Source organism: Elaeis guineensis, chromosome 6 (assembly GCF_000442705.2).
Source record: "Elaeis guineensis isolate ETL-2024a chromosome 6, EG11, whole genome shotgun sequence".
Taxonomy (NCBI): domain Eukaryota; kingdom Viridiplantae; phylum Streptophyta; class Magnoliopsida; order Arecales; family Arecaceae; genus Elaeis; species Elaeis guineensis.
In genome coordinates, this window is record NC_025998.2 from 120300990 (window position 1) to 120320840 (window position 19851).

The following is a 19851-nucleotide window of genomic DNA, read 5'->3' on the forward strand; positions in this document are numbered from 1 at the left end:
GCAAGAGGATCGATTAGCAATTTGATTGCTAATTGACTTAATTTGATTAAGCCAATGGGCTGAGATTAAGTCTAATTAAATATTATTTAATTAGATTTAGTTTGGGCTTGATTGGATCAAGTTCAATTGGTTTATTGGATAAGCCAAGTGCAAGGAAAAACTAGTCCTAGTTCAACTAGGACTTGGGTCAATCTAATTTCTAATTTGATTAGAAAATTAAATCAGATTTAAATCTAATTTAATCTGATTAAATTATATTCTTAATTGGGTTAAGACCTATTTTAATTAGGTTGATCTAATTTTGATTTGATTTGGTTTGAGAAACCAAATTAAAACAAGTCATGAGATAGAATCCTAGTAAGACTAGGATTCCACCTTGCGCCACATAAGCCTTCCCCACGCCCTCTCTCTTATTCAACGCCAATATCCACTTATTTGGTGTGACAAAAGCCCTCTCCCAGGTCTCTCCCACATTCACAAAAGGTCTCCTCTCTTCTTTCTTACATGGAAGGTGGTTTGGATCAAATCAAAAAGGAATAAGTTTGGATTTTGAATTCTATGAGATAGAGTTTTAGAAATCCAAAACTCTTTCAATTTTGCACCGAATTTATCCAAATTTTTTTAGAATTTTTGTAGATTTTAGGGTATATATTGTACATCCTTTTTTGGTGATCCATGCATGAAAATATGAAGGAGGTGCTCAAGAGTTGGGCATCCCATAACTTGCCATGTTTGGATAAGCCTTGACTAGGTATTTGACCTAGACAAGGACTCTATCATATCTCTCTATATAAGATGAGTTTCTTCATAAAATTTTTGAAAAAGATAGAGATTTGAGAGACCTTTGAGCCATCTAAAAATCAGAGAGAAAGACTTATGGGTCGTGGAGATATAAAAGACACAAGTTAGGATGTCTAGAGAGAGAAACGAGAAGAAGACCAGGGTTTTTTGTTTTCATATCTTTCCTCCCTCCATCTTGAGTTTTCTGAGAGTGTCTCAGATCTGAAACTCCTTCTTTTACTTTCCATCTTTGAAAGAGTCCAAATCAAGAAGAAGGAGGTATCTGATCAACCATCAAAGAAGGATCAGCGCAGTACTAGCATACTGTGCTGATTTTCTGAAGCAGAACTTCTGATCGAGATTCGTGGGCTCGTGTGGACGACTCCTAGAGGCTGGACGTGTGTGCGGCTTGCAACATCATCCTCAAGCCCAGATCAGCGAGGTTAGAATGTCTAACTTGCAAGGTAATAGATCTGATCTATTATTTGATACATACATTAGATGTAGTATAAAAATATATTGATATGATCAACATGTAGTTCATGCTATATTTATATATTTTAATTTTTGATTTAATGCTATATAATAATCATGTAATAGGATCTTAGATCTAGAGATTCTCTAGTTTTAAAAAAAAATAAATTTTGATTTATTTTAGTCTTCCGCTGTATGATCTTGAAAAAGTTTCAAGATCACACCCTGAAACCCTAGATCTGGTTCCTACAAAAGAGCCATGACTGCCATGTATTCATACAACGTTTACTCCCATTGGCTTGGCATAATCTCCTTTCCAACTCCATATGGAGTTCTTTGATCAAGCTTAGCCTTCCATTCAGAGATATTTATGCTACCAAACTATCCATCGATCACATCTCCAGTCTTGATGCTCGCAGTACAAGGACCATATGCAAATCGAAGAATATATTCTCTCCTAGCTTCTTTGACTCCATGGAGCACCTCATGATTTATCTGACATATGAAGCTAGGGTAAGTGGTCCAGTGCAGTACAGGTGGATGTATCCATTTGAAAGATACATGCACAGTCTCAAGAAGAAAGTGAAAAATAAGATCCAAATCGAAGGTTCTATTATAAAGGCTCATATAATAGATGAGATTTCAAATTTCAACCGACACTACTTTAAACCCAGTGTGCACACCAACCTAACTCAAGTGGGCCAAAATGATGATGGTGGTGCTGAGGGATCAGAGCAAAAGATCTCAATATTTGTCTATCTCGCTCGAAAATTTGGACACGAGGTTCGTCAGATTTTCTCTAATACTAAATTTCGATAGGCAGAGATATATTTTTTGCTAAACTATATGGAGGTCGACCCATATATCCTGTAAGTGTCCATCATAAATCCAACTCTTTAATTACTTATTTCAGTATACTTATCTTATGCATGTTTAGGCAATATGATGAGATGCTGAAAGAAAAAAACTTGAGCATAAGTGATGAAGAAATATCAACACAATGCTTAGAGAACTTTACATGTTGGTTTCATCAATTGGTGAGCATCCATTATCATTTTATATGTTTTAATTTTTTTAATTTATTTTTTTTATAATATGTAGGTCACTCAAGGGAGCGAGTCTATACCAACGAAGCTGAGACAATTAGGTTATAAGCTTGAAAAATACGTGACATGCTATAATGGCTGTAACATAAATGATTTGAAATTTTACACCCAACAATATAGAAATTATAAAAGCACAATGAACAGTGGTGTGTATATAAAATACAGTTGATGGAAAGATAAGACAAAAAGTGACTACTATGGAATCCTCGAAGAAGTGATTAAGATGAGCTACATTAGAGGTAATAGTGTTATTCTATTTAAGTGCCAATGGTTCAATATCGACAATGGTATGAAAGTTGATACACGATACGGGTTTATTAAAATCAAACATGGATCAAAAGCTTATGTCAACGAGCAATTTGTATTAGCTACATAAGCTGCTCAAGTGTATTACACTTCTTTTTCATCAAGAAAAAGAAGAAGGAAAGATGGATGGACTATATACAAAATTAAGTCTCAAGCTGTTCATTACGCGCTCAAAGAGATTGCAGAGACTGCAGGTCAGTAAAAAATTTAGAAAATACAAGCGATTTCTGAACATTGGAGATGGATGTCTTGTTCCAGTTTTAGCATTAGAAATTATGCAGCTTGTTTTCGAGTCTTATAGTGTCATGTTAGGTGAGTGTCATTATTATCCTTCTTTTTTTATGAATGTCATCTCTGTAGACCTTTTGGCCAAACTTAATTTCAAATTTTTAATAAAAAATAATTTTTGTGATATCATTATAAATGATACTATAATTATGCATGGATAATTAAAATATGATAATATATATTATCACAGCCTGTTGGTATAATATATACATCAAACAAACATCCTAAGATAGATAATATCAGTGATTCCTATCTTTGACATTGTAGACTAGGTCATGTGAACAAGAATAAGATAGACAGGTTCATCAAAGAGGGTATCTTTAAAATTAGTGATTGTAAATCATTACCAACCGGTGAATCCTGTCTACTTAGTAAGATGGCCAAGTCACCATTTAAGAGAAAACATAAACAAGCCAGTGATGTTTTAGATCTAATACATAGTAATGTATATGGACCTATAAATATAGCTGCTAGAGGAGGATATTATTACTTCATTTTATTTATAAATGACCTATCGAGGTATGGATACGTCTACCTTATAAAGCACAAATCTGAATCATTTAAAATTTTCAAATGATTCCATAGTGAAGTAGAAAAATAAACTGAGTACTAAAACTCTTCAATCAGATCAAGGAGGTGAATACCTCGTCAGTGATTTTCTGACATATCTAGAGAAGAAGGAGATTATCTCTCGATGGATCCCTCCTGGAACATCATAACATAATGAGGTATCTGAAAGGAGGAATCGAATCCTGTTAGACATAGTTTGGTCCATGATGGAGTTTGCAAATCTATCAATCTTCTTTTGGGGATACACTCTTAAAAATACTTGCTATATTCTTAATAAGGTTCCGAGCAAGTCTGTCGATAAAACTCTATATGAGATATGGTCAGGGCATAGGTCGGTACTCTCACATCTTCGGATTTGAGGATGTTCAGCTTATGTCAAGCATTTAGAGACGATAAGCTTGAACTAAAGTCTAATAAATGCTTGTTCATAGGGTGCCCAAAAGAAACTAAAGGGTACTACTTCTATCTCGTTGAAGAATATAAGATTTTCATTAGCAACAGGATAGTCTTTTTGAAAAAAAAAATTCTTCCAAAAAAAATTAATGTCAATAAAATTAAACTTGATGAAGTTCATGAGGTAGAAGATCAGGCACACACAGAATCGAATTTGATTAAAAAATTAAATTCAGAGCTTGTAGAGATACCATTAAGGAGATCCGATAGAGTACTGTATCAACCGAACAGATAATACAGTTTCTTGATCTAGGATGATGATCCTATTGAACTAAATGAGAACAATGAGGATTCGATCACCTATATGGAAGCCATGCAAAGATCCGACTCCTAAAAGTGGCTTGAGGCCATGAAATTCGAGATGAAGTTCATAGAGATCAATAATGTATGGATAATAGTTGATCCATCCAAAGGGATAAAACCCATAGGATGCAACTGAATTTTCAAAAAAAAAGAAGAGCGAACGGAAAGGTGGAGATCTATAAAGTCCATCTAGTTGCCAAAGGTTACCATCAACATTATGATATTGACTATGATGAGACGTTCTTATCTGTGGCAATACTCAAGTCTATTCGGATTATACTTGTAATAGCAGCACATTTAGATTATGAGATCTGACAAATGGATATCAAAATTACTTTTCTAAATGGAGAGCTGAAAGAAGAGGTATATATGATACAACCTGAAAGGTTCACATCCACAGACGAATCTAAGGTGTGCGAACTAAATAGATCCATTTATAGACTAAAGCAGGTATTTAGGAGTTGGAACATGTATTTTGATAAGGTGATCAAAATGTTTGGCTTTGTTAAGAACGAAAAAGAGCCTTACATCTACAAATAGACTAACGATTCGGTAGTTATCTTCTTTGTACTATATGTAGATGATATACTGTTAATAAAAAATGACATCCCAGCTTTGCAAAGTGTAAAGCTATAGCTCTCATCATAGTTCTTCATGAAAAATTTGAAAGAAGTATCCTACATCATAGAGATGGAGATCTATACAGATAGATCTAGAAGATTGCTTGGATTGTCCTAATCCATGTACATCGATACCATGTTGAAACGGTTCAATATAGAGAATTCTAAGAAAGACTATTTTTCGATAGGCCATGGGATTACTCTCTCCAAAAAAGATTATCCAACAACCCCTCAAGAGAGAGAGTGTACGAGTAGAATCCGATATGCTTCAATAGTAGAGTCTATCATGTACGCTATGATGTGTACAAGATCGAATGTGACATATTCACTAGGGATAGTAAGCAGGTATCAGTCTGATCTAGGAGAAAATTATTAAAAAGTTGTAAAAATAATTCTTAAGTATTTAAAAAATATTAAGGACTAATGACTTATCTATAGGGATACTGACTTGAAACTTATAAGATATACTGATTTCAGTTTTCAATCAGGTCATGATGACAGTAGAAGCATGTCGGGCTACGTATTTACCTTTAAATGGAGGAGCAATTTGCTAGAAGAGTTTCAAACAACATACTATGGCCGATTCTGTATGTGAAGCAAAATATATTGTTGCATCCAATGCTGCAAAGGAGACGGTGTGGTTGTGAAAGTTTATTACCGAGCTTGGAGTTGTATCCTCTGTTGATGGCCCTATTCTGTTGTATTATGACAGCACTGGAGCTATAGCTCAAGTGAAATAACCAAAATCACACCAGCGTACCAAGCACATTCTGTGCCACTATCACCTTGTATATGAGATCATAGATCGAGGTGACGTTGAGCTTTAGAAGATCAATAAAAGGAAGAACATAGCTGACCCCTTCACTAAAGCTTTCAGAATCAAAGAGTTTGATGATCATAAATGAAAGATGGATATAAGATATTATTCCGATTGACTTTAGTTCAAATAAGAGTTGTTGAAAAATATGTCCTAAAACTAATCGTTTGGACAATTGTGTTCATTTTGTAATATGTATATAAATTATTAATCAATGAATAAAAATTATTTTGATATTATTCATCACAAAGTTACATCTTCCTTGCTAGAACTCTTGTGTTGCGATGAAGTCCTTAGAACTATAAAGTAATCGATAAAAGAGGATTTATCGTATAGTTCTTAAACATATTCGTGATCAAATAATACGTCATTAAAGGACGATAATGTTTATCAAGTGAAGATCGTTATGTGTCATATGAGTTGGTTATCCTCTTAACCAAAGAGTGTGGAGATACTGGTATGTTATACAGATGAGATGTAGGAGTACATTATTATGGAACAAGTGACTCACTTACTTAGCGCTCTGCTGTCAAGACCAGCTCGCGAAGTGCATGGGCATAAGTGTCCCTCAGATCTGAGATCACTGTAATGACTTGCAAGCAACTTACTATGCTTTGATACCGGACTATCTGTATTTCTAATGTAGTGACGGAAGGCTACTGGGTACAATCAAGTACTTACAAAGTCTGTGTGTGGATCAAGATGGAATTGACCCCTTTGGAGATGTATCACTATATTTTAATTTAGTAAAATCTTGATCAGGATAATCAATGTAATAGATTTGAAAGGTTAGAATATAATATGGATGATCCTTCCAGGTTGATAGTTTAACCCTAGAACGTCCTAAAGCATTCAATATCAAAGAGATGAATTATGCGGTAACCATATGCATAGGTTCTTGGATATTGCCTTGCGATAATTTGACCTATTTGAATGTCAAGATCCATTGCTAGATGATAACTTCGATTAGTACAAAAAATAGTTTCTGTAGTATCGATCTAGTGTTCGAACCTATTGAGACATACACAAAATCAAGTGATGTAGAAAAAAATTGACTTAAATCTATATGTTCAATTTAAAAGTACGTGACTTGATTAAATAAATAGATTAACTTGATTGAGAATTAAGTTATGGATCATGTGAGATTAAACAGTTGACTATATCTAGCTAGTACTAGACATAAGGTTCAGGTTCAATTCTAGGGATAAACAAGATTTGATCTTTAATCCAAGAAGTCTATGAGAGACTGAATTTAAGTACTAATTAATTTTAAATTAGATCTAATTTAATTAGAGTTAATTAGATTCATAAATCTAAGTTAGACTGTCTTAAATCCTAAACAGTTTGGGATTGACAACCTATTCGAATTTGATTCGAATCATGTTCGAATTGAATTTGAATTGATCCATATTTAGATTAGATCATTAGAGTCCACTTTTATTGAGACTCTCACTTCTCATGGCCGATCAAGAGGTGATGGGGTGCTGGTTGTTGCCGCCCCACACTTGGGCGTAGGTGTGGGTGCATGAGGGTGCCTAGTTGGGCGCCAATCTTTTCTCTCTTAGGACTCCTTCTTTGATAAGTTATGGATTAATTCAAAGCCTATTTGAATTAGGAATCCTAGTCTTATGGGTCATAAAAAATCATCTATAAAAAGGAAGGATCTCTAACTATCATGGCATAACAATTAGATTGTGTGCTAAGGTGAGAAAGAGAGAAAGAGAGAAAGAGAAGGCATAAAGGAGTAGTGGGCATCCCCTTCCCTCTTAAAGTGAGCTCCCTTGGGCGTCCCTTCTCTCCACGGCATCAAGGCCTCTTGGGCATCCCCTCTCGCTGGTGTGAGGCATCACACTAGAGTCTCTCTCCCTTCTCTTATTGCCTTGTGAAGGTGCTTCAATCTGAGGCTTCATCCCACCTTTCTGCGAAGTTTGACGTACGCGCAAAGTAGAGGATTTGTGGATTCAGACCTACATGAGGCTTTAGATTCAGAATCTTTGAGATTTAATTCAAATTCTACTGCATATCAGGTAAAGATCTAATATTTATTAAGTTGTTATAGAAAATTTTTAGATGCATTCTGGCTTTCTGCTGTATTTTTTCAAAGAAACAGATTTTTCTTCCTTCAATTTTATGGGGGAGAAAAATCTCTAACACCTGCCATCAAGTATCTTAACAGGGGCATTAATGCCTCTGGCACTATGGGTGGCAGGACAAGATATGACAAAAAAAAAAGAAGAAAAGTATATAAGACAAATAATAAAGAGAGAAAATAGGGTTTTGAGTTAATGCCTCTGGCGCTATGGTCTACCTTGCCCTCTAGCCCCTTCCTATCATCAGTGACAACAGAAAAGAAAGGGAGGAGAAGAAATAGAAGAAATAGAGGTCTGTAAGCTCCTCCATTCACGTGCCTTGCTTCCATGCTAAGGCGGCCTATGAAGCGACAGAAAAATAATGTGGCTAGCAAAACTTCCTAAAAAGCATCACATAGATGATTCAAAAATTTATGACCAGGACCTCGATCGTGGATGCACTTCAAATGAGTTGATCGTGGCCATGAATCAACTGGATCAGTTAAACATTCCCTCGAGCATCCTCGATTGTGCCCAACAAATGGGGTATACGTAATCTGAATCGAAAAATTTTCTGGTCCATGAGTATTGAAATCAAAAATTGAAGCCAAAGTCAGAGCCTGGCCGATCTGAAGCCCTCACCACGGTGGAAGTATAGATTAAGCACCCACCTATTCGGTGAGAGTGCAGATTAAGCTCCCACCATAGTGGGAGTGCAGATTAAGTCCCCACGATAGTGAGAGTGCAAATTAAGCTCTCACTATGGTAGAAGTACAGATTAAGCCTCCACCATAGTGGGAGCATAGATTAAGCCTCCATCTATTCGATCGGAGTGCAGATTAAGCCTCCACCATGGTGGAAGCGTAGATTAAGCCCCCACCAATTTGGTGGGAGTGTAGATTAAGCCCCCATCTCTGCCTCCACTTATTCGGTGGGAGAGTAGATTAAGCCCCCATCTATTCGATGGGACTGCAGATTAAGCCCCCACTATGGTAGAAGTACAGATTAAGCCTCCACTATGGTGGGAGTGCAGATTAAGCCTCCATCATGGTGAAAGTATAAATTAAGCCTCCACTATAGTGAGAGTGAAGATTAAGCCCCTACCACGGTGGAAGCACAGATTAAGCTCCCATCATGGTGGGAGCACAGATTAAGCCTCCACCTATTCGATGGGAGTATAGATTAAGCACCCACTATAGTGGGAGTGCAGATTAAGCCTCCACGATAGTGAAAGTGCAGATTAAGCTCCCATCTATTTGGTGGCAGTGTAGATTAAGCCTCCACGATAGTGGGTGTGCAGATTAAGCTCCAGCTATTGTGGGAGTATAGATTAAGCTCCTACCTATTCGATGGGAGCGCAGATTATGCCCCTGCTATAGTGGGAGTGCAAATTAAGCCCCCACCATGGTGGGAGTGCAAATTAAGCCCCCACGATCATGCGAGTGCAGATTAAGCCCACACTATGATGGAAGTGCAGATTAAGCCCCCACCATAGTGAGAGCACAAATTAAGCCCTTATCTATTTGGTGGGAGTGTAGATTAAGCCTCCACCTATTCGATGAAAGTATAAATTAAGTTTTCATAATAGTGGAAGTGCAGATTAAGCTTCCGAATCTGCCTCCACTATGGTGAGAGCACAGATTAAACCCCCATCACGATGGGAGTGCAGATTAAGCCCTCACTATGAAGAGAATATAGATTAAACCTCCACGATAGTGAAAGTACAGATTAAGCCTCCACTATAGTGGAAGTGCAGATTAAGCCTCCACTATGGTGAGAGTGTAAATTAAGCCCCCATCTATTCGATAGGAGTGTACATTAAGCTTCCACTTTGATGGGAGTATAGATTAATCTCCCACCTATTCGATGAGAGTGCAGATTAAGCCCCCACCATGATGAGAGTACAGATTAAGCCTCCACCTATTTGGTGGAAGTATAAATTAAACCTCCACCATGATGAAAGTGTAAATTAAGCCCCCACGATAGTGAGAGTGTAGATTAAGCCCCCGCTATGGTGGGAGTGAGATTAAGCCCCCCTATTCGATGGGAGTGTAGATTAAGCCCCCGCTATAATAAAAGTACAGATTAAGCCCTCATCTATTCGATGAGAGTGCAGATTAAGCCCCTACGATAGTGAGACTGCAGAAAAAGCCCCCACCATGATGGGAGTGCAGATGAAGTCCCCACCATGATGAGAGTGCAGATAAAAATCTCGATTTAGATGCTTACATATTTGTTGGTTTGTAATTGTATCACAAACTCCTTACATGTAGACTCCCTGAAGATCAAGGCCTTCAGACTTCTCAAGAGGGTTAGTTTCTTAGCTCCTCATCGAAAAGAGTCTTCGGCGAGTCTGATGCAGACCTTAGGATCCTAGCATGGTGACAAAGATCCTTGACTAGACCCCCAAATCCAAAATCAGAATGCTAGGTTCAGATAATAAAAAAAATATGAAACTGAAGTGATAAATACATGAAAAAGACTAAATTAAAGATGTGAAGTTACACCAAAAAGTCACTAGTGCCCCAAAAACTGTATCATTTTTGTATTCCATTCAATTCCTGACTGTGCTTTATTTGTAATGCACATGCTCCAAGAATCGCCCTAAACCTGATGGGTGCAATAATTTCTCCCCTTCTCATATCTCATCACCCCATGGGTGGTACAACCAGATAGATAAAAAAAAGGAGAGAGAGAATAAGCAAGGGAGAAGGGAGGAAATGGCTCCAGCCAACCCCATCCGACCATCTGCCACGGGTCTTCCACACATGCATGCTCGCACGCTCACCGTCGATGCCGAGTTCAGTGCTGGCGAGTCTGAAACCTCCTTGGGGCTCTCATGTATACCAAGACCTGTGATGCTATTGAAGCAATCCCTTGTGCGCCTTCATGTGCACGTGCTTTTCTGAGCTAGGATCGAAGACTCCCAAGTTTCCCTGCATACTTCCATGTATAGCTGAAACTTCCTTCTGTAGGCCCATGCATGGCCGAAACCAGTGACCAGAGCTCCAAAGCCCACACAATTCGATCCATGACACTTCCATGGGCAAGATTAAAAGAATAAAAAGCAAAAAACAACAAGAAAAAATATAATAATAAATAAGATGGGGGACTAGACCTTCTCTCTCTCTCATGCGTCCGCTCCTCCCATGCGCTGTCCGTAAGCGATCCCCTCCGAGCAACCATGCTCGTCGGTCGATCCGGCTTTGAAATCCTACATTCCCACGTGCGTGCATCCGGCCCCCTGTGCCACCGATCCCTCCTTGGCCACTATGGGTCTAGTCCCAGGTGGCCCCCGAATGATCCTCCATCTATGCCACACCGAACCCCACCGACAAAGCCGATCTTAGGCACCCCTTCTCCCTCTTGCGCATTCTACCCTTGCCGAACCACTCCGGCCGATTCCCCCTTAAGCGAAGCCAAACCCCTTCGACTGATTCCCCCTTGAGTGGAGCCGAACCCCTCCAACGAACCCCCTTTTGGTCTGCATCTCACATCCTCCATCCGAATTCCTCTTCTGCCATCACTTATGGCTGACACACTAAGTCCCGACATGTGCTGAGGTTCACAGGGGGATCGGGCCCCTAATTTCACCAAACTCTCCAGCGAATCCGACCCCAACTATCATCACCGAAGTCCCTAGCTTTCTTCACCTCCCTTCCAACTGACTGGCTCTCGGACGATGCTGAAGCCCCCATCGATCTCGCCCAGTCTACTACCAGATTTGGCCCCAGAGTTACCTCCAAGCCAGACCAGCCAGAGCGAGTCCCCTATGATCGGCTGCACCTCTCTCACGCAAGCCTCCCACCGTTGTCGAGGTCCCCTACACCATTCCCAGGCGGTGCCGAAACCCATCAACAGATCTGCCTGGGTGACCTCACGGTGATCCCAAAGCATGGCCGACCGAAGGTGATCTCCGGATGCCCCCTATCGACATCGAAGTCCCCGTGTGCATGTTCACCTCTGATAAAGATCAAGGCCACCCATGTTAGCTCCAACCGTCGTGAGCTTCATCGTGTCTGTGGATCTGCTGCCTCCCCACATGCATGCTGCACCATCGACGCAATCGATCTTGGCCAACTCCCTAATCTAAACTCCCCTAACCAATAGTACCAATCCCACCAAACAGGGGCGGCTGAAGGGCAAGGCCACCGAAGCCCTTGCCTTAGGCCCCCACCCCCAGGAGGCCCCCCGCTCGCTCGCATCCGACATCGCGGTCCAGCCTTCGCCTCCCGCCTCCGACGTCCCGATCCAGGCATCCAGCCTCCACCTCCGGCATCCCGATCCCGCCTCCAGGCCCTCCATGCTCCATCAGTGACCGCATCCCGATCCCATCTCCGGTGTCCCGGTCCCGCCTCCAAGTCCAGTCGCGGTCCAGCCTCCACCTCCACACCTCCACCTCCGACCGTCTGATGTCCCGCCATCCCGGTCCCGCCTCCACGCTCCATCAGCAACCGCATCGGCCGATCGGTGCATCCCAGCATCCCGATCCCACCTTCGCCTCCATGTCTCCACCTCCGGCGTCCCAGTCCCGCCCCGCCTCCAAGTCCACGCTCCACGGCTCCACCAGTCTCGATCTCTTCAGCCCGACAAGGCCTCCCCGACCGGCAAGACGGCAAGGCAAGACCACCAGGAGCCAGGAGGTGAGGAGGTCCAGCCGTCCAGGACCACCACGGCTCGTCGGCTCCACTCCACAGTCCACACGAACCACACCATTGCTGAGTAGAGCGGTCCACCCCCCCCCCCCGGCCTCCACCAGTAAGTTTCTTCATTTTTTTTTATTTTTCGGCACTCCCCCTCCGTCCTGTTTGGTGCGCCGGGCCGGTGGGCCGTCGGTCCGCCTTCATTTCTCGAAAGTCGGAGCCCGGAAGAAGGCCCCTCCCTGGCCCCTGCCGGACCTTGCGGCCTGCACAGCCCCTAAGTCCCCCCTTCTTGCTTGGTCCGATGACGCCTGTCGCGGCTCGTCGACGGTCGATCGGCCGGTGATCGGTCACAGCCACAGAGCAGTGGAATGGAAGACGAAAGGGCTATGCCGATGTGGCATCGGTTTTTTTTTTCAAAAATTAAAACACGTGGCTGATGGGCAGGTAGCGTGGGATGGTGGGAGAGCGTGGGAGAAAGAAAAAAAAAAGCAGTGGGTGGCTTGCAGATTAACAGCGGTAATTAATCTGATTCAACCACTTCAACGAAAAAATTTCAACGATCATTTTTTTTCTTTTATAAAACTAACCTGAATTGCTTCTTTTTTTTTATATTGTTATATTTAGATAATTGATAAAAATAGTGGAATAGTGTTGCAGTGGATGCTCCATATTTTACATAGCATTCAACAATCGGGTGCTATTATTCTCATTTGCAATCAGCATTGAACAATCGGATACTATTATTCTAATCTTTATCTATTTTTTAATTAATTTAAAATATATATTATATTATTATATATTATCTTTATTTTATTTAATATTTGATTCATTGAATTAAAAATTTTGATTGTTGATCTTGTATTGGCTATTTAAGAAATATAAAATAATTATAATAGTTATATCTTTTTGATAATTCATAATAAGAATTTAAATATGTCAACTCAAAAATATGAATCTGGTTATTCAAAGCTTCAAAAAAAAGAAAAATTAAAAGTTTAATACAATCTCAAAAAGGAGCTCTCGATAAATTCTTTATAAGTAATAAAAATAATAAATTAAAAAATATTGATGAATGTTCTTTAAATGAATAAGTTAATAATCTTTTAGAATTAAATGATAATGAAATATTAGAACAAGAAAAAGTCAATGAAAAGATTCAAGGTAATCTTCAAAATCATAGTGAAGAAAATCAATTGGTTAATTTAAATGATTGCATTCCTAAAAATATTTATGATCCAAGTCAATGGACAAATATTGATACAAATTTGAAAGATTTATTAGTAGAAAAAGGTCCAATTAGAATTGATGATATAGATTTTTCTAAAGATAAATTTTCAAAATATTTTTCTACTACATACTATATTCAAAAGTTGACAAACAGGGAGAAGTATGAAAGAAGATGGTTAGTTTATTCAAAAGACTTGGACAGAGTATTTTATTTTTGTTACAAATTATTTAATTCTGCTTCTAGTATAAGTAAACTAGCTAATGTTGGTAGTAGAGATTGAAGAAATCTTAGTGCTAAACTTAAGAGTCATGAGATGAGTAATGAGTATGTTATTAATATATGTTCATGAATTGATTTAGAAATGAGACTATTGAAAAATAAAATAATTGATAAAAGTATTCAAGAACAAATAAATAAAGATGAAGAATATTGGAAAAAAGTCTTATTAAAAATTTTTGCTGTAGTAAAAACTCTTGGTAAAAATAATTTAGCTTTTCGTGGAAAAAATGAAAAGATCTATCAAACAAATAATAAAAATTTTTTAAGTCTAATTGAAATGATTGCAGAATTCGATCCGATAATGCAAGAATATATTCGACGTATTAAAGATGATAAAATTCATACCCATTATCTTGGACATAATGTACAAAATAAATTGATAAATTTGTTAGCAAATAAAATTAAAAATAAAATTATTAAAAAAATTTAGAAGTAAAATATTTTTCAATAATACTTGATTGCACTCCAGATATAAGTTATCAAGAGCAAATATCTTTTATATTACGATGTGTAGATATTTCATCAAGTCCAATCAAAATTATGAAATATTTTTTTGAATTTTTAAAAGTAGATGATACAACTGGAAAAGATCTTTTTGATGTCATTATGGATGAAATAAAATATATTAGACTTGATATTAACAATTTAAGAGGACAAGGATATGATAATGGATCTAATATGAAGGGCAAATAGCAAGGAGTACAAAAAAGATTTTTAGATATAAATCCTAGATCCTTTTATACACCATGTGGTTGTCATAGTTTAAATTTAGTACTTTGTGATATGGCTAGTTCTTGTACTAAAGCTATATCATTTTTTAGAATGGTACAATATATCTATTCACTATTTTCTTCTTCTACTAAATGATGAAAAATTTTACAAGATAATATTTCTGGTCTAACTCTTAAATCATTATCACAAATATGTTGGAAAAGTTATATTGAAAGTATTAAAGCAATAAGATTTCAAGCTCCACAAATAAGAGATGCTTTATTAGAATTAACAGAAGTTAGTGAAGATCCTAAAACTAAAAGCGAAGCTAATTGCTTAGCAACATATGAGCTTGAAAATTTTGAGTTTTTATTGGGCATGACTATTTGGTATGATATATTATTTGCTGTTAATTCAGTTAGCAAAAGTTTACAATCAACAGATATGCATATTGATGTTGCTATAGAATAATTAAAAGGTCTTCTTTCTTTTTTTTAAAAATATAGAGAAAGATGAATTTTCATCCGCTATGATTTTTTCTAAAGAAATTACATCTGAAATAAAAATAGAACCTAAATTTCATGATAAGCGTATCATTCGCAGAAAGAAACAATTTGATGAGAATGTTGACAATGAAATAACAAAATCTCTTGAAGAATTATTTAGAATTGATTATTTCTTATATATAGTAGATCAAGTAATTTTTTTGCTTCAAAATAGATTTGAACAATTTAAGATATATGAAAATATTTTTGGTTTTCTATTTAGTGGTAAAAAATTGAAGTCATTAGATAATGATAGTTTGAAAGAATATTATCTTAATCTTGAGTGTTCTTTAAAATATAATAACTACTCTGATATTGATGGTTTAGATTTATTTTTAAAGCTAAAAATTTTAAAAGAAATTATACAAGTGGAAGATAATAGTCCAATGGATATACTCAATCATATAAGATGACTCGACTCTTTTTTAAATGCATATATTGCTTTTAGAATAATGTTAACAATTCCAGTAAGTGTTGCTTCGGCAGAAAAAAGTTTTTCAAAATTAAAATTAATAAAATCTTACTTAAGATCAATAATGTCTCAAGAAAGATTAAATGGATTGGCTATATTATCCATTGAAAAAAAAATATTAGGAGAACTTGATTATAAAAATTTAATTAAAAATTTTACATCTCAAAAAGTTAGAAAAATAAAATTTTAATAAAAAATTTATATAAATTTTAATTAAATAATTATATTTTAGTTTTTAGCTTTAGGCCTCCAAATATGTTGAGCCGCCCCTGCCACCAAAGCTTCCTGCGCGCCAAAGCCCACCGGCACTAAGACCGCCCGTGAACAGATCCCTCCGAAGCAACCAAGCTGATCTTCACCTTCGAAGTCACCGAGGGGGCCCTCGGACCACAGGCAAAATCAAATGCCATCCCAGCATCCAATCCGAATACATCTGAATAGGGTTCTGGCCAACCCTCTGGCCGTTCTGATTGGAACGATTGGTGAAAAGCTCTTGCATGCTTTCGTCAAATCAAATCAAGATGAAAACACTAGACCATGCACCTAATGTCAAGCCATATCAAGGCACCAATACTGGAGAGCTCATATCTGGGCCACTTATGAAAGCAACAAATCATGAACTGAAGAGGGTTACGTCAATTATTTAATTTAAGAGAAATGGACCCAAGTTATCCAACAAGAATGGTTGGCCATGCAATAGATATTGTTTCGAACGCATATCCTCTGGCGCTTCGCCTAACCCCAGCTTAGACTAAGAGAGTATACTACAAAGTAGTAGAAGAAATTCATGCCTTTGGTTTCATCTAATGTAATGTACTCTGAGTACTATTTGAATTCCATTAATGGTTAGCCTGCAAGCTCGCCAATTAGATGTTCCAAAGGAGTGCCTAAAAGAAGAAGAAACTGAGATAATACTAAAACTGTTGGGGGATAATATCTCGACTACACTAAAGACACAGACCAAAAGAGGGGTCCTAAAAGATGATATGCAGAAATGTTACTGCAATCAGTTGAAAATAAATGAGCACAATCTTAGCAATAGAAATATAGCAGAGGCTGAAGAATGCCGGCAAAGATCCACAGACCCCTCGCTCTTCCACGAGCGGCACTGAGGAAGGCCCAAGGCCTCTCGCTCCCTAGCGAGCAGAGCCAAGGTGGCACCCATTGTGGAGCCAAAACCTTCCACGTGCGCTGCTCTGTCAACATCGAACCCATGTATGGACGTCGAGGTCCATCAATGCTGAACCCACCACATCTGTATCTGGAAAGGGTCATCTGTTGGTAGTTCAAGAGTTGGATCTAGTTCTCTTTTACGACTTGAAGATGAGGAGTTACATGTAAATGTAGAATCAGTTCAATGATGAGATGTCTGTAGAAGTTCTAATTGGTCTGAAAGAGAGAAAAATATTTTAGAATTATCTTCAACGACCAGGATGCTAAGACCACCATGGATACTCAATATGAGGATAAAGAAACTTTATGTTCTATGTCATCAGCCAATAGTATAGCTGGTAAAAAGTCAACAAAGAATCATGAGAGACCCAACTAGTACCTTCCTAATGCTAAGGTTCAAATTAGCTGTGTGAGCATTCCAATATAGTAGACATTTAAGATTTATTTTTATGTGATGAATTCCTTAAAAGCCAAAGTGAAGAGATGACCTCGACACGTCTTCGACAAATTAGTAGTACTCCCTTCGTCCAACTCTATTATGACTCGGACTCGGGAGTAAAGAGGGTTATTGTTGGGGGTATTCTTGGATTGGCCGAAGATGTGTATCGGTCGAAGATCTGGGGTGAAGAATTTTTGAACCACCCCAACCACTATATGTCTGCTCTTGAGTCAACTGGATCCAACGGCATTAATTACCTCTCTCTCTCTCTCCCCTTATTTCATTCTCCCATGGGCATTACAATAAGACAAAAGAAAAGAACAAAATAGAAAGAGAAAAGGTGGCAGAGGGAGGATGCGCCTATGCGCTCGGCTTCGGCTTATGGAAGCCCGTGCCCTTCGCGCATGTTCGATCCCACTTCGGCTACCAATCCCTACCTCAGCCTATGGGCCCCATGACGGCCCCAGCCCTTACATCGGCTATCGATCTCTTTCGGCCATCGCATCCCGGGATTGACCTCCACCGTAAGCTTTAGCCATTGACCTCCAAGAGATTTCTTTATAGCCTCTTTCTGGCCCATCAGATCATTTTCATTAAGGATGACAGCCCATTATGATGACTGTCGGAAGCCTTTTTATGGCCTTATTGTATTCTTCCATCAAAGCACAGAGATGGCCACGAGCAAAACAAAGCTCTTAGGCCCCTTTTGTCCCCATGCCATTAACGTGCGTGGCCTCCACGTGCCATGAAAGAACCTGATCAGATACAATTCTCGAGGATACTCAATTAGGGATAAAAGATCCCTGAAATCCTCTTCTCTCCTCAAGGCTTTGGTCTCACATATAAAAAGATAAATAGAGACCCTCTAGGTACGCTTCCTCCCTCTTCCGTAAATATTCTTTCCTACTTATTGCATATGAATCTGACTTGTGTATCGGAGGGTCTTCGTCGGAGCCACCTCCGATGAAATTTTTCTTGTAGGTCCGACCGCCGTCGACCTATCGAATGTCACCTTGCTCCAGCGCTTCCGATCCGGGAAGAATTTTTTCACAACATAAGATATATCTTTCATCAGCAACACATCAACTAAATATATAAAATATGTTCAAATATTATTTTTATGAGCCAAATTGATATCATGGTGATAAAGAAAATATAAATAGAAAGAAATAATGTGGTCCATCTGATATTAATCTTTTAACGAAAAAAGGTTTTGATGGACCACTTTATAGGACAAGTCCCATGAGAAAGCTGGTAAGGCATGCATCTTCAAGATATGATGTTAATTGTTCAAATATATGAGGGATATTTAAATACTACTATTCATGAAAGTGATATCATGACAACAAGAAATGTATAGCATACCAACAATTCCATATAGAGGTGCACGTAGTATTATTTTTTCATCTTTTGGTTGGAAATTTTGATTTCTTATATTCTCAACCCTAAATATAATTAGAGTGTCAAGGCTACAGTATACGTGACTGACGTTAGACTAACACATCCATGAGCAAGGAGTCTTATGTATCAATTCATAATTAACTATATAGGAGTTATATTAGTATACCGGTGCTTTATTACTTGGATGTGATTGCATCCGCAAAGAGAAAAAGCTCTCATAAGAAGACTTTATATAGGGTCTTTCACGAAACGTAATTAATTTTGTAGAAAAGGGATAATAAATACTTGAAAATCATAATCATATTGTTACTTGAGATTGTGAAAAAGATAGCAATGACAAGATTGATGTATATATGCTTACCTAACGATTTAGAAAATTTTCAACATATTGGAGCAAAGGCTTGGTAAAATTGCAAACTGATCATCGTGAATGATGTCAATGATCCAGGTAGCAATAGTGATACTAGGGCATATGTATTTACTCAAAAATTTAGATAATTACTCACCATATTAGACTAATGCTTTGATAAGATTGTAATAGATTTACATGAATGATGTCAATGATCTAGATTATTTCTAGATCATGTATGAAATAATCTTGTTTAAAATATCTAGAGCAACATAAATATGGGCATTTATTAGCTCAAAAAGTGCATGTCCATATAAATGTAAGCAAATTAGATCCTATTTGTCAATATAGGTCCCAAGTCATTCTTGCTTGCTAATGTATAAGATGAAATACAATATCCCAACCTCCATCATGGTGTATGGTGCAATAGTTATGCCATTTAACTATATACTTCTAAATGAAGTGTGCATGGATCGCTTTTATATATCAATCTAGAAGTGCAAGAAGAGAAATAAAAAGAAAAATTACTGTTACATATGATTCCATTTCTTAGCCACCCCATCCTCGCACCCATGTACGTGGAATGCATATAAATCACATTTTAGTTTCAGTTTAAATTCAAGAATCCAACGAGCAGATTTAATCGATTTGTTAATTCTGATTGTCATATCATCATAATAATAAATCTTGCATCTTTGCTGATTATGATAATTAATTATATGATGTTCACAATTGTTTGCTATAGACTAATACAAAAACAAAATTATATAAAATAAAGTGATGTCTTATTTAACAAATATAATGTGTAACCTGTTATGGGGTCAT